This window comes from Carassius gibelio, chromosome B19 (assembly GCF_023724105.1).
Source record: "Carassius gibelio isolate Cgi1373 ecotype wild population from Czech Republic chromosome B19, carGib1.2-hapl.c, whole genome shotgun sequence".
NCBI classification, from domain to species: Eukaryota; Metazoa; Chordata; class Actinopteri; order Cypriniformes; family Cyprinidae; genus Carassius; species Carassius gibelio.
In genome coordinates this window covers 2,048,152-2,060,485 of record NC_068414.1, presented here as the reverse complement: position 1 = coordinate 2,060,485, position 12,334 = coordinate 2,048,152, and the positions used below count along the sequence as shown (strand labels likewise).

Here is a 12,334-nt window from a genome sequence, read left to right as displayed (position 1 = left end):
GGGATTTCTTTAAAAGACTTTTTTTTTCATATAAGATTTTATCCAACTTTTCAGATAGAGGCATGAGAAAGAGATTGCCTTGATTGGGCTTTTGGTTATTATAGGCACTCTCTGCGTTTGACCACTTCGTGTTTATTTAGCCGGATGGGAAGGCAGCGCTTTCTTGTACGTGACGGGATGCAAATTCTTGAAGGCTCTCTTTAGTGACGGGTCCAAACAAAGATCTCATCTGCTCCTCTAGCCCTATCGGCGACTCGTGCACTTCGAGCCTTCTTAGTGACGGCGCAAGTTGCTGACTGCTGACTGCGTTGGTGGTATAGTGGTGAGCATAGCTGCCTTCCAAGCAGTTGACACGGATTCGATTCCCGGCCAACGCATATCCTTTGGCTCGGGCTGACGTCGAAGCAGAACTCCCTCTGTGACCTGTGCCTCCACCCAAAACTTTTGGATGGAATAATTTCGGATGGACCCATCATTAGCTGAAGTCGCATAACACTTGCAACACTACCGGTAGCAGGGGTCATTGTTTGGACTCTTTTTTTTTTTTTTTTTTTTTTTTATTGCGCTTTAAACAAAAAGTATTGTGTCAATGCAACTGAACAACATTTATTAGGAACACAGTGCGTCAATAAAGCTACTGTCTTCCGCCTGCGTTGGTGGTATAGTGGTGAGCATAGCTGCCTTCCAAGCAGTTGACACGGATTCGATTCCCGGCCAACGCATATCCTTTGGCTCGGGCTGACGTCGAAGCAGAACTCCTTCTGTGACCTGCGACTCCAACCAAACATTTTGGATGGATCATTCGGAAGACGAAAAGAACCAGCTCTCCCCGTCGGGGAATCGAACCCCGGTCTTCCGCGTGACAGGCGGAGATACTGTCCACTATACTAACGAGGAGCCGTGCATGCTGCCGTTTCTCCCCCAACTGACGGCACTGCACTGACATAACTAAACAATGCATGGCTTCTTCTGACGCAGACCCAGCCCTAGCACCGTAAAATTTCTGATGGACCCATCATTAGCTGAAGTCGCATAACACTTGGAACACTACCCGTAGCAGGGGTCATTGTTTGGACTCTTTTTTTTTGTTTTGTTTTTTTTTAAATTGCGCTTTAAACAGAAAGTATTGCGTCAATGCAACTGAACAACATTAATTAGGAGCACAGTGCGTCAAAAAGCAAAATGACAGTTAAAGGCATTTCGTTATTGAACTCTTTGATGACATCATTCAGCTAAGTTCAGTTTAAATAGTATCTGTGCAATAATTTGCAATCAAGTCAACGATATCGCTGTACATGAAGTGTCCCCAGCTCCGCCTGCCAGAAGCGACAGAGGGAAGAAACCAAAACTCGATCGGTGAAAGGATGGAGAAAAAACCCGGTGAGAAACCAGGCTCAATCGGGGAGACAGTTCTCCCCTTGTCAGACGAAACAGGTAGATCAGCTCCAGGCTGCAGGAATGTCAGACTGTGCAGAAGAATCATCTGTTTCCTGTGGTCTTGTCCAGGTGGTCTTTACAGGGGATTTGTATCTGCGGCTCATCTAGTTGTCACGGTCTCCGCTGTGTTTCTGGGCCATAGAGGTCCTTTCTAGGTGTTGATCCACCATCTTCTCTGTATACGGACTGGATCCGGGTGACTGAAGCGGATACAGACTGGATCTGGTGGCTACGGTGACCTCGGAATAAGGGATTTCTTTAAAAGACTTTTTTTTTCATATAAGATTTTATCCAACTTTTCAGATAGAGGCATGAGAAAGAGATTGCCTTGATTGGGCTTTTGGTTATTATAGGCACTCTCTGCGTTTGACCACTTCGTGTTTATTTAGCCGGATGGGAAGGCAGCGCTTTCTTGTACGTGACGGGATGCAAATTCTTGAAGGCTCTCTTTAGTGACGGGTCCAAACAAAGATCTCATCTGCTCCTCTAGCCCTATCGGCGACTCGTGCACTTCGAGCCTTCTTAGTGACGGCGCAAGTTGCTGACTGCTGACTGCGTTGGTGGTATAGTGGTGAGCATAGCTGCCTTCCAAGCAGTTGACACGGATTCGATTCCCGGCCAACGCATATCCTTTGGCTCGGGCTGACGTCGAAGCAGAACTCCCTCTGTGACCTGTGCCTCCACCCAAAACTTTTGGATGGAATAATTTCGGATGGACCCATCATTAGCTGAAGTCGCATAACACTTGCAACACTACCGGTAGCAGGGGTCATTGTTTGGACTCTTTTTTTTTTTTTTTTTTTTTTTTTTTATTGCGCTTTAAACAAAAAGTATTGTGTCAATGCAACTGAACAACATTTATTAGGAACACAGTGCGTCAATAATGCTACTGTCTTCCGCCTGCGTTGGTGGTATAGTGGTGAGCATAGCTGCCTTCCAAGCAGTTGACCCGGGTTCGATTCCCGGCCAACGCATGTCCTTTGGCTCGGGCTGACGTCGAAGCAGAACTCCTTCTGTGACCTGCGACTCCAACCAAACATTTTGGATGGATCATTCGGAAGACGAAAAGAACCAGCTCTCCCCGTCGGGGAATCGAACCCCGGTCTTCCGCGTGACAGGCGGAGATACTGTCCACTATACTAACGAGGAGCCGTGCATGCTGCCGTTTCTCCCCCAACTGACGGCACTGCACTGACATAACTAAACAATGCATGGCTTCTTCTGACGCAGACCCAGCCCTAGCACCGTAAAATTTCTGATGGACCCATCATTAGCTGAAGTCGCATAACACTTGGAACACTACCCGTAGCAGGGGTCATTGTTTGGACTCTTTTTTTTTGTTTTGTTTTTTTTTAAATTGCGCTTTAAACAGAAAGTATTGCGTCAATGCAACTGAACAACATTAATTAGGAACACAGTGCGTCAAAAAGCAAAATGACAGTTAAAGGCATTTCGTTATTGAACTCTTTGATGACATCATTCAGCTAAGTTCAGTTTAAATAGTATCTGTGCAATAATTTGCAATCAAGTCAACGATATCGCTGTACATGAAGTGTCCCCAGCTCCGCTTGCCAGAAGCGACAGAGGGAAGAAACCAAAACTCGATCGGTGAAAGGATGGAGAAAAAACCCGGTGAGAAACCAGGCTCAATCGGGGAGACAGTTCTCCCCTTGTCAGACGAAACAGGTAGATCAGCTCCAGGCTGCAGGAATGTCAGACTGTGCAGAAGAATCATCTGTTTCCTGTGGTCTTGTCCAGGTGGTCTTTACAGGGGATTTGTATCTGCGGCTCATCTAGTTGTCACGGTCTCCGCTGTGTTTCTGGGCCATAGAGGTCCTTTCTAGGTGTTGATCCACCATCTTCTCTGTATACAGACTGGATCCGGGTGACTGAAGCGGATACAGACTGGATCTGGTGGCTACGGTGACCTCGGAATAAGGGATTTCTTTAAAAGACTTTTTTTTTCATATAAGATTTTATCCAACTTTTCAGATAGAGGCATGAGAAAGAGATTGCCTTGATTGGGCTTTTGGTTATTATAGGCACTCTCTGCGTTTGACCACTTCGTGTTTATTTAGCCGGATGGGAAGGCAGCGCTTTCTTGTACGTGACGGGATGCAAATTCTTGAAGGCTCTCTTTAGTGACGGGTCCAAACAAAGATCTCATCTGCTCCTCTAGCCCTATCGGCGACTCGTGCACTTCGAGCCTTCTTAGTGACGGCGCAAGTTGCTGACTGCTGACTGCGTTGGTGGTATAGTGGTGAGCATAGCTGCCTTCCAAGCAGTTGACACGGATTCGATTCCCGGCCAACGCATATCCTTTGGCTCGGGCTGACGTCGAAGCAGAACTCCCTCTGTGACCTGTGCCTCCACCCAAAACTTTTGGATGGAATAATTTCGGATGGACCCATCATTAGCTGAAGTCGCATAACACTTGCAACACTACCGGTAGCAGGGGTCATTGTTTGGACTCTTTTTTTTTTTTTTTTTTTTTTTTTTATTGCGCTTTAAACAAAAAGTATTGTGTCAATGCAACTGAACAACATTTATTAGGAACACAGTGCGTCAATAATGCTACTGTCTTCCGCCTGCGTTGGTGGTATAGTGGTGAGCATAGCTGCCTTCCAAGCAGTTGACCCGGGTTCGATTCCCGGCCAACGCATGTCCTTTGGCTCGGGCTGACGTCGAAGCAGAACTCCTTCTGTGACCTGCGACTCCAACCAAACATTTTGGATGGATCATTCGGAAGACGAAAAGAACCAGCTCTCCCCGTCGGGGAATCGAACCCCGGTCTTCCGCGTGACAGGCGGAGATACTGTCCACTATACTAACGAGGAGCCGTGCATGCTGCCGTTTCTCCCCCAACTGACGGCACTGCACTGACATAACTAAACAATGCATGGCTTCTTCTGACGCAGACCCAGCCCTAGCACCGTAAAATTTCTGATGGACCCATCATTAGCTGAAGTCGCATAACACTTGGAACACTACCCGTAGCAGGGGTCATTGTTTGGACTCTTTTTTTTTTGTTGTTTTTTTTTAAATTGCGCTTTAAACAGAAAGTATTGCGTCAATGCAACTGAACAACATTAATTAGGAACACAGTGCGTCAAAAAGCAAAATGACAGTTAAAGGCATTTCGTTATTGAACTCTTTGATGACATCATTCAGCTAAGTTCAGTTTAAATAGTATCTGTGCAATAATTTGCAATCAAGTCAACGATATCGCTGTACATGAAGTGTCCCCAGCTCCGCCTGCCAGAAGCGACAGAGGGAAGAAACCAAAACTCGATCGGTGAAAGGATGGAGAAAAAACCCGGTGAGAAACCAGGCTCAATCGGGGAGACAGTTCTCCCCTTGTCAGACGAAACAGGTAGATCAGCTCCAGGCTGCAGGAATGTCAGACTGTGCAGAAGAATCATCTGTTTCCTGTGGTCTTGTCCAGGTGGTCTTTACAGGGGATTTGTATCTGCGGCTCATCTAGTTGTCACGGTCTCCGCTGTGTTTCTGGGCCATAGAGGTCCTTTCTAGGTGTTGATCCACCATCTTCTCTGTATACGGACTGGATCCGGGTGACTGAAGCGGATACAGACTGGATCTGGTGGCTACGGTGACCTCGGAATAAGGGATTTCTTTAAAAGACTTTTTTTTTCATATAAGATTTTATCCAACTTTTCAGATAGAGGCATGAGAAAGAGATTGCCTTGATTGGGCTTTTGGTTATTATAGGCACTCTCTGCGTTTGACCACTTCGTGTTTATTTAGCCGGATGGGAAGGCAGCGCTTTCTTGTACGTGACGGGATGCAAATTCTTGAAGGCTCTCTTTAGTGACGGGTCCAAACAAAGATCTCATCTGCTCCTCTAGCCCTATCGGCGACTCGTGCACTTCGAGCCTTCTTAGTGACGGCGCAAGTTGCTGACTGCTGACTGCGTTGGTGGTATAGTGGTGAGCATAGCTGCCTTCCAAGCAGTTGACACGGATTCGATTCCCGGCCAACGCATATCCTTTGGCTCGGGCTGACGTCGAAGCAGAACTCCCTCTGTGACCTGTGCCTCCACCCAAAACTTTTGGATGGAATAATTTCGGATGGACCCATCATTAGCTGAAGTCGCATAACACTTGCAACACTACCGGTAGCAGGGGTCATTGTTTGGACTCTTTTTTTTTTTTTTTTTTTTTTTTTTATTGCGCTTTAAACAAAAAGTATTGTGTCAATGCAACTGAACAACATTTATTAGGAACACAGTGCGTCAATAATGCTACTGTCTTCCGCCTGCGTTGGTGGTATAGTGGTGAGCATAGCTGCCTTCCAAGCAGTTGACCCGGGTTCGATTCCCGGCCAACGCATGTCCTTTGGCTCGGGCTGACGTCGAAGCAGAACTCCTTCTGTGACCTGCGACTCCAACCAAACATTTTGGATGGATCATTCGGAAGACGAAAAGAACCAGCTCTCCCCGTCGGGGAATCGAACCCCGGTCTTCCGCGTGACAGGCGGAGATACTGTCCACTATACTAACGAGGAGCCGTGCATGCTGCCGTTTCTCCCCCAACTGACGGCACTGCACTGACATAACTAAACAATGCATGGCTTCTTCTGACGCAGACCCAGCCCTAGCACCGTAAAATTTCTGATGGACCCATCATTAGCTGAAGTCGCATAACACTTGGAACACTACCCGTAGCAGGGGTCATTGTTTGGACTCTTTTTTTTTTGTTGTTTTTTTTTAAATTGCGCTTTAAACAGAAAGTATTGCGTCAATGCAACTGAACAACATTAATTAGGAACACAGTGCGTCAAAAAGCAAAATGACAGTTAAAGGCATTTCGTTATTGAACTCTTTGATGACATCATTCAGCTAAGTTCAGTTTAAATAGTATCTGTGCAATAATTTGCAATCAAGTCAACGATATCGCTGTACATGAAGTGTCCCCAGCTCCGCCTGCCAGAAGCGACAGAGGGAAGAAACCAAAACTCGATCGGTGAAAGGATGGAGAAAAAACCCGGTGAGAAACCAGGCTCAATCGGGGAGACAGTTCTCCCCTTGTCAGACGAAACAGGTAGATCAGCTCCAGGCTGCAGGAATGTCAGACTGTGCAGAAGAATCATCTGTTTCCTGTGGTCTTGTCCAGGTGGTCTTTACAGGGGATTTGTATCTGCGGCTCATCTAGTTGTCACGGTCTCCGCTGTGTTTCTGGGCCATAGAGGTCCTTTCTAGGTGTTGATCCACCATCTTCTCTGTATACGGACTGGATCCGGGTGACTGAAGCGGATACAGACTGGATCTGGTGGCTACGGTGACCTCGGAATAAGGGATTTCTTTAAAAGACTTTTTTTTTCATATAAGATTTTATCCAACTTTTCAGATAGAGGCATGAGAAAGAGATTGCCTTGATTGGGCTTTTGGTTATTATAGGCACTCTCTGCGTTTGACCACTTCGTGTTTATTTAGCCGGATGGGAAGGCAGCGCTTTCTTGTACGTGACGGGATGCAAATTCTTGAAGGCTCTCTTTAGTGACGGGTCCAAACAAAGATCTCATCTGCTCCTCTAGCCCTATCGGCGACTCGTGCACTTCGAGCCTTCTTAGTGACGGCGCAAGTTGCTGACTGCTGACTGCGTTGGTGGTATAGTGGTGAGCATAGCTGCCTTCCAAGCAGTTGACACGGATTCGATTCCCGGCCAACGCATATCCTTTGGCTCGGGCTGACGTCGAAGCAGAACTCCCTCTGTGACCTGTGCCTCCACCCAAAACTTTTGGATGGAATAATTTCGGATGGACCCATCATTAGCTGAAGTCGCATAACACTTGCAACACTACCGGTAGCAGGGGTCATTGTTTGGACTCTTTTTTTTTTTTTTTTTTTTTTTATTGCGCTTTAAACAAAAAGTATTGTGTCAATGCAACTGAACAACATTTATTAGGAACACAGTGCGTCAATAAAGCTACTGTCTTCCGCCTGCGTTGGTGGTATAGTGGTGAGCATAGCTGCCTTCCAAGCAGTTGACCCGGGTTCGATTCCCGGCCAACGCATGTCCTTTGGCTCGGGCTGACGTCGAAGCAGAACTCCTTCTGTGACCTGCGACTCCAACCAAACATTTTGGATGGATCATTCGGAAGACGAAAAGAACCAGCTCTCCCCGTCGGGGAATCGAACCCCGGTCTTCCGCGTGACAGGCGGAGATACTGTCCACTATACTAACGAGGAGCCGTGCATGCTGCCGTTTCTCCCCCAACTGACGGCACTGCACTGACATAACTAAACAATGCATGGCTTCTTCTGACGCAGACCCAGCCCTAGCACCGTAAAATTTCTGATGGACCCATCATTAGCTGAAGTCGCATAACACTTGGAACACTACCCGTAGCAGGGGTCATTGTTTGGACTCTTTTTTTTTTTGTTGTTTTTTTTTAAATTGCGCTTTAAACAGAAAGTATTGCGTCAATGCAACTGAACAACATTAATTAGGAACACAGTGCGTCAAAAAGCAAAATGACAGTTAAAGGCATTTCGTTATTGAACTCTTTGATGACATCATTCAGCTAAGTTCAGTTTAAATAGTATCTGTGCAATAATTTGCAATCAAGTCAACGATATCGCTGTACATGAAGTGTCCCCAGCTCCGCCTGCCAGAAGCGACAGAGGGAAGAAACCAAAACTCGATCGGTGAAAGGATGGAGAAAAAACCCGGTGAGAAACCAGGCTCAATCGGGGAGACAGTTCTCCCCTTGTCAGACGAAACAGGTAGATCAGCTCCAGGCTGCAGGAATGTCAGACTGTGCAGAAGAATCATCTGTTTCCTGTGGTCTTGTCCAGGTGGTCTTTACAGGGGATTTGTATCTGCGGCTCATCTAGTTGTCACGGTCTCCGCTGTGTTTCTGGGCCATAGAGGTCCTTTCTAGGTGTTGATCCACCATCTTCTCTGTATACGGACTGGATCCGGGTGACTGAAGCGGATACAGACTGGATCTGGTGGCTACGGTGACCTCGGAATAAGGGATTTCTTTAAAAGACTTTTTTTTTCATATAAGATTTTATCCAACTTTTCAGATAGAGGCATGAGAAAGAGATTGCCTTGATTGGGCTTTTGGTTATTATAGGCACTCTCTGCGTTTGACCACTTCGTGTTTATTTAGCCGGATGGGAAGGCAGCGCTTTCTTGTACGTGACGGGATGCAAATTCTTGAAGGCTCTCTTTAGTGACGGGTCCAAACAAAGATCTCATCTGCTCCTCTAGCCCTATCGGCGACTCGTGCACTTCGAGCCTTCTTAGTGACGGCGCAAGTTGCTGACTGCTGACTGCGTTGGTGGTATAGTGGTGAGCATAGCTGCCTTCCAAGCAGTTGACACGGATTCGATTCCCGGCCAACGCATATCCTTTGGCTCGGGCTGACGTCGAAGCAGAACTCCCTCTGTGACCTGTGCCTCCACCCAAAACTTTTGGATGGAATAATTTCGGATGGACCCATCATTAGCTGAAGTCGCATAACACTTGCAACACTACCGGTAGCAGGGGTCATTGTTTGGACTCTTTTTTTTTTTTTTTTTTTTTTTATTGCGCTTTAAACAAAAAGTATTGTGTCAATGCAACTGAACAACATTTATTAGGAACACAGTGCGTCAATAAAGCTACTGTCTTCCGCCTGCGTTGGTGGTATATTGGTGAGCATAGCTGCCTTCCAAGCAGTTGACCCGGGTTCGATTCCCGGCCAACGCATGTCCTTTGGCTCGGGCTGACGTCGAAGCAGAACTCCTTCTGTGACCTGCGACTCCAACCAAACATTTTGGATGGATCATTCGGAAGACGAAAAGAAACAGCTCTCCCCGTCGGGGAATCGAACCCCGGTCTTCCGCGTGACAGGCGGAGATACTGTCCACTATACTAACGAGGAGCCGTGAATGCTGCCGTTTCTCCCCCAACTGACGGCACTGCACTGACATAACTAAACAATGCATGGCTTCTTCTGACGCAGACCCAGCCCTAGCACAGTAAAATTTCTGATGGACCCATCATTAGCTGAAGTCGCATAACACTTGGAACACTACCCGTAGCAGGGGTCATTGTTTGGACTCTTTTTTTTTTTTTGTTTTTTTTTAAATTGCGCTTTAAACAGAAAGTATTGCGTCAATGCAACTGAACAACATTAATTAGGAACACAGTGCGTCAAAAAGCAAAATGACAGTTAAAGGCATTTCGTTATTGAACTCTTTGATGACATCATTCAGCTAAGTTCAGTTTAAATAGTATCTGTGCAATAATTTGCAATCAAGTCAACGATATCGCTGTACATGAAGTGTCCCCAGCTCCGCCTGCCAGAAGCGACAGAGGGAAGAAACCAAAACTCGATCGGTGAAAGGATGGAGAAAAAACCCGGTGAGAAACCAGGCTCAATCGGGGAGACAGTTCTCCCCTTGTCAGACGAAACAGGTAGATCAGCTCCAGGCTGCAGGAATGTCAGACTGTGCAGAAGAATCATCTGTTTCCTGTGGTCTTGTCCAGGTGGTCTTTACAGGGGATTTGTATCTGCGGCTCATCTAGTTGTCACGGTCTCCGCTGTGTTTCTGGGCCATAGAGGTCCTTTCTAGGTGTTGATCCACCATCTTCTCTGTATACGGACTGGATCCGGGTGACTGAAGCGGATACAGACTGGATCTGGTGGCTACGGTGACCTCGGAATAAGGGATTTCTTTAAAAGACTTTTTTTTTCATATAAGATTTTATCCAACTTTTCAGATAGAGGCATGAGAAAGAGATTGCCTTGATTGGGCTTTTGGTTATTATAGGCACTCTCTGCGTTTGACCACTTCGTGTTTATTTAGCCGGATGGGAAGGCAGCGCTTTCTTGTACGTGACGGGATGCAAATTCTTGAAGGCTCTCTTTAGTGACGGGTCCAAACAAAGATCTCATCTGCTCCTCTAGCCCTATCGGCGACTCGTGCACTTCGAGCCTTCTTAGTGACGGCGCAAGTTGCTGACTGCTGACTGCGTTGGTGGTATAGTGGTGAGCATAGCTGCCTTCCAAGCAGTTGGAGAAAGCAGTGCGCATGTCCTTTGGCTCGGGCTGACGTCGAAGCAGAACTCCCTCTGTGACCTGTGCCTCCACCCAAAACTTTTGGATGGAATAATTTCGGATGGACCCATCATTAGCTGAAGTCGCATAACACTTGCAACACTACCCGTAGCAGGGGTCATTGTTTGGACTCTTTTTTTTTTTTTTTTTTTTTTTTTTAATGCGCTTTAAACAAAAAGTATTGTGTCAATGCAACTGAACAACATTTATTAGGAACACAGTGCGTCAAAAAGCAAAATGACAGTTAAAGGCATTTCGTTATTGAACTCTTTGATGACATCATTCAGCTAAGTTCAGTTTAAATAGTATCTGTGCAATAATTTGCAATCAAGTCAACGATATCGCTGTACATGAAGTGTCCCCAGCTCCGCCTGCCAGAAGCGACAGAGGGAAGAAACCAAAACTCGATCGGTGAAAGGATGGAGAAAAAACCCGGTGAGAAACCAGGCTCAATCGGGGAGACAGTTCTCCCCTTGTCAGACGAAACAGGTAGATCACCTCCAGGCTGCAGGAATGTCAGACTGTGCAGAAGAATCATCTGTTTCCTGTGGTCTTGTCCAGGTGGTCTTTACAGGGGATTTGTATCTGCGGCTCATCTAGTTGTCACGGTCTCCGCTGTGTTTCTGGGCCATAGAGGTCCTTTCTAGGTGTTGATCCACCATCTTCTCTGTATACGGACTGGATCCGGGTGACTGAAGCGGATACAGACTGGATCTGGTGGCTACGGTGACCTCGGAATAAGGGATTTCTTTAAAAGACTTTTTTTTTCATATAAGATTTTATCCAACTTTTCAGATAGAGGCATGAGAAAGAGATTGCCTTGATTGGGCTTTTGGTTATTATAGGCACTCTCTGCGTTTGACCACTTCGTGTTTATTTAGCCGGATGGGAAGGCAGCGCTTTCTTGTACGTGACGGGATGCAAATTCTTGAAGGCTCTCTTTAGTGACGGGTCCAAACAAAGATCTCATCTGCTCCTCTAGCCCTATCGGCGACTCGTGCACTTCGAGCCTTCTTAGTGACGGCGCAAGTTGCTGACTGCTGACTGCGTTGGTGGTATAGTGGTGAGCATAGCTGCCTTCCAAGCAGTTGACACGGATTCGATTCCCGGCCAACGCATATCCTTTGGCTCGGGCTGACGTCGAAGCAGAACTCCCTCTGTGACCTGTGCCTCCACCCAAAACTTTTGGATGGAATAATTTCGGATGGACCCATCATTAGCTGAAGTCGCATAACACTTGCAACACTACCGGTAGCAGGGGTCATTGTTTGGACTCTTTTTTTTTTTTTTTTTTTTTTTTTATTGCGCTTTAAACAAAAAGTATTGTGTCAATGCAACTGAACAACATTTATTAGGAACACAGTGCGTCAATAAAGCTACTGTCTTCCGCCTGCGTTGGTGGTATAGTGGTGAGCATAGCTGCCTTCCAAGCAGTTGACACGGATTCGATTCCCGGCCAACGCATATCCTTTGGCTCGGGCTGACGTCGAAGCAGAACTCCTTCTGTGACCTGCGACTCCAACCAAACATTTTGGATGGATCATTCGGAAGACGAAAAGAACCAGCTCTCCCCGTCGGGGAATCGAACCCCGGTCTTCCGCGTGACAGGCGGAGATACTGTCCACTATACTAACGAGGAGCCGTGCATGCTGCCGTTTCTCCCCCAACTGACGGCACTGCACTGACATAACTAAACAATGCATGGCTTCTTCTGACGCAGACCCAGCCCTAGCACCGTAAAATTTCTGATGGACCCATCATTAGCTGAAGTCGCATAACACTTGGAACACTACCCGTAGCAGGGGTCATTGTTTGGACTCTTTTT

At 46.7% G+C, this 12,334-nt stretch overlaps 4 non-coding genes across 4 annotated transcripts; all 4 read left to right on the top strand.

Moving 5' to 3' along the window:
* The first annotated feature begins 2,339 nt into the window (after positions 1–2,339).
* Positions 2,340–2,411, top strand: trnag-ucc (transfer RNA glycine (anticodon UCC)). Its single transcript has one exon. It is a non-coding gene; the product is annotated as a tRNA-Gly (tRNA).
* A 1,616-nt stretch (positions 2,412–4,027) lies between these two features.
* Positions 4,028–4,099, top strand: trnag-ucc (transfer RNA glycine (anticodon UCC)). The gene has a single exon. It is a non-coding gene; the product is annotated as a tRNA-Gly (tRNA).
* A 1,615-nt stretch (positions 4,100–5,714) lies between these two features.
* trnag-ucc (transfer RNA glycine (anticodon UCC)) lies at positions 5,715–5,786 on the top strand. Its single transcript has one exon. It is a non-coding gene; the product is annotated as a tRNA-Gly (tRNA).
* A 1,612-nt stretch (positions 5,787–7,398) lies between these two features.
* On the top strand, positions 7,399–7,470 carry trnag-ucc (transfer RNA glycine (anticodon UCC)). The gene has a single exon. It is a non-coding gene; the product is annotated as a tRNA-Gly (tRNA).
* The last annotated feature ends 4,864 nt before the right edge of the window (positions 7,471–12,334 follow it).